The sequence below is a fragment of the Nomascus leucogenys genome, chromosome 8, assembly GCF_006542625.1.
Source record: "Nomascus leucogenys isolate Asia chromosome 8, Asia_NLE_v1, whole genome shotgun sequence".
In the NCBI taxonomy this organism is placed as follows: domain Eukaryota; kingdom Metazoa; phylum Chordata; class Mammalia; order Primates; family Hylobatidae; genus Nomascus; species Nomascus leucogenys.
Genome location: NC_044388.1, coordinates 46888182 through 46891532, shown reverse-complemented (window position 1 = coordinate 46891532; position 3351 = coordinate 46888182). Strand labels below are relative to the sequence as shown.

The window sequence follows — 3351 nt, the reverse complement described above, 5'->3', positions numbered from 1 at the left end:
GCACCACCACCTCGCCCAGCTTTTTTTTTTTTTTTTTTTTTGAGACAGAGTTTCATTCTCGTCACCCACGCTAGAGTGCAGTGGCACAATCTCGGCTCACTGCAACCTCCACCTCCCGAGTTCAAGCAATTCTTCTGTCTCAGCCTCCCAAGTAGCTGGGATTACAGGCACCAGCCACCACCCCCCCGCTAATTTTTGTATTTTTAGTAGAGACGAGGTTTCACCATGTTGGCCAGGCTGCTCTCAAACTCCTGACCTTAGGTGATCCACCCACCTTGGCCTCTCAAAGTGCTGGGATTACAGGTGTGAGCCACTGTGCCCAGCCTCCAGTGTTAATCTTCTAAGAATAATCTCCTATGTAAGTACAGTACTATTGTCAGACCTATAAGAACGAATCATAATTCCATAAGATCATCTGTATACAAACCGTATTGCAATTTCTGAAATGATTCCAGGAATGTCTTTCGTAGCTTTCATTGCTTGCAAGTGCTAGCTGTGTGTTCTTCCATCATCCCTTTCAGCCTAGCCCTGAAACACCTAGCCCCCTTTTTTTCCCCTCAATAACTTTAATTTTTTTTTCTTTTTTTTTTTAGAGACAGGATCTTGCTTTGCCATCATCGTACAGTGGTGCGATCACAGCTCACTGCACCTTGAATTCCCAGGCTCAAGCGATCCTCCCACTTCAGCCTCTTGAGTAGCTGGGACCACAGGCACATGCCACCGTGCCTTAGCCAGTTAGTTTTTAAACATTTTTTTGTAGAGACAGGGTCTCACTCTGTTGCCCAGGCTGTTTTTGAACTGCCGGCTTCAAGTGACCCTCCTGCTTTGGCCTCCCAAAGTGCTGGGGTTACAGGTGTGTGCCACTGCATCTGGCTGACCTTGAATTTGTGGTAAGTCTGGGACAGTCATCTTGTGGAATGTTACACAGGTTGAAGTTGCCTAGATTTGTGTAATTGATCTCTTGATGCCTTTTTAAACGTTTTCTCTATCCCCTCTACTTCCAGGGACCTGGAAGTTACATTTCCCACCTTGAATAGACTCAGATTAAACATTTTGGACACGAAAGAGTTCGTGGATGATAGGGTGTACTTTTTGCCTCACATTAGGAGGCACGTTGGGTAAGGCTGTTCCACTATCTGTGAGGCTAATTTTGATTGCCTTATTAAAGTGGTGACTGCCAGATCTCTCCATCATAAAGGTACATTTTCTCTTTGCAATTCACAATGAATCTGTGCATAATTCTTTAGTGCCATGAAAATATTCTGTTTACCATAACCTTTCACCTGATGGTTTTAGTATCTGTTGATAATTCTTGACTAAATAAATTATTACATTTAGGTTTGTAAATAGGTGATATTACAAAAATGACTTTAATATTAGAGAATACATAAGTCGAGACCCTGACAAGAACTATGTATCTCCCATGCTTTGTCCTAAATACAAAGAATTTTTTTACCAGAGAACTGCAAGTAATGGCTTAACATTAAATGTGTGATGCTTATATCTCTCTGAGAACCTCTTCTAGAAATGATATTCTCCTATAACCTCAGCTTATTTACCCACCATATCAGCAAAGCCTTGGTTGGATAGAAGAGTCAGTACAAGTGTAGTTATAAAACTGTTAGAAAGGCCAGGTGCAGTGGCTCACACCTGTAATCCCAGCACTTTGAGAGGCCAAGGTGGGCGGATCATGAGGTCAGGAGTTCGAGACCAGCCTGACCAACATGGTGAAACCCCCGTCTCTAGTAAAAATACAAAAATTACCCCGGCTTGGTGGCGTGCGCCTGTAATCCCAGCTACTTGGAAGGCTGAGGCAGGAAAATTGCTTGAACCCGGGAGGCAGAGGTTGCAGTGAGCAGAGATTGCACCACTGCACTCCAGCATAATTGACACAACGAGACTCCATCTCAAGAAAGAAAAAAAAACTGTTAGGAGAAGCGCAGACTTTGAATTTAAAATCAACGGGCTACATTCACTTGCTCAGCTACAATGTTTATGAAGGTCTCCGTCTCCATGGTTAAATAGTCCAAAGGAGAATTTGACAATTAATAAAACAGTCCATAAAGTGCTCATACACCACCCCTCTCTATCCTCAATGAAAAATCTGTAATTCATAATATGATGCATTTTATTGGAACTTCTAAAGGAGATGAGTCAGAATGTGGTAAGAATGCTAAAAGGTTTGGATGATCAAATTATAGCTCAGTCCAGGAAACTAACTTACTAGGGGTAGTTTTGGGGACATCTGATTACTCTGAATTCACCCTAGTCCTTTCCCAAGTCTAATTAAATTGTGTTTAACATTTCCCAAAATATTCATATTCAGTCATTGACGTGAAAAACACTGGGAATCTAGAAGAAGTGCTGTGTGATCCTTTCGTAGCTCATAAGCAGATGGTTGAGTTTTCACGCTCATGGATGGATGTGCCCCCCTCAAACCTTATCAAGATGTTGGCACACTATCTGTGTGATGTAAATTTTTAAAAAGAAAAAAAAGAAAAAGCACCGTATGAAAATAACAAAGTAGGCCAGGTGCGGCGACTCACACCTGTAATCTCAACACTTTAGGAGGCCGAGGTGGGTGGATCACCTGAGGTCAGGAGTTTGGGACCACCCTGACCAATATGGTGAAACCCCATCTGTACTAAAAATACAAAAATTAGCCGGGCATGGTGGCATGAGCCTGTAATACCAGCTACTCGGGAGGCTGAGGTAGGAGAATCGCTTGAACCCAAGAGGTGGAGGTTGCAGTGAGCCGAGATGGTGCCACTGTACTCTGGCCTGGGTGACAGAGCGAGACTCCATCTCAAAAAAAAAAAAAAGAAAAAAAAGAAAATAACAAAGTAATAATAAAAGTTAGCAAAGACAAAAAGTTACATCGTTAGCATAAAAAATTAACTGGAACTATACACCCAACTCTTATCGGTTTCAAATCCCATAACTAAATGAACAACTCATTAAAAGTTAACAGAATGAAGTCATCTATGTTGCAAAATAGTGAGAAGATTTATTAATAGTGGGAGAGGCCAACTTCACTTAGACATAGTTGTTTAAATGGAACTTGGGTTAAACTTTAAATACACTTTTACCAATAATAACCTTAGGATTATTTTAATAGAAAAAGGAGGTACAGCTATTTGGAAATAAGGAATATTATTTGTCGATGAAGAAAAACACCAAAATTCCCTAGCAGGCATAAGAGAAGTAATCAATTAAGTGGCTTAAGTCCTATAATCAACCAGCACTCTTTTTTTTTTTTGAGACAAAGTTTTGCTCTGTTGCCCAGGCTGAAGGGCAGTGACGCGATCTCCGCTCACTGTAACCTCCGCCTCCCAAGTTCAAGCAATTCTC

General features: G+C 41.5%; 1 non-coding gene across 1 annotated transcript; it reads left to right on the top strand.

Annotated features, from left to right (window-relative positions):
- Window positions 1-2371: 2371 nt before the first annotated feature.
- LOC115836532 lies at window positions 2372-2473 on the top strand. The gene has a single exon (XR_004031603.1). It is a non-coding gene; the product is annotated as a small nucleolar RNA U13 (small nucleolar RNA).
- The last annotated feature ends 878 nt before the right edge of the window (window positions 2474-3351 follow it).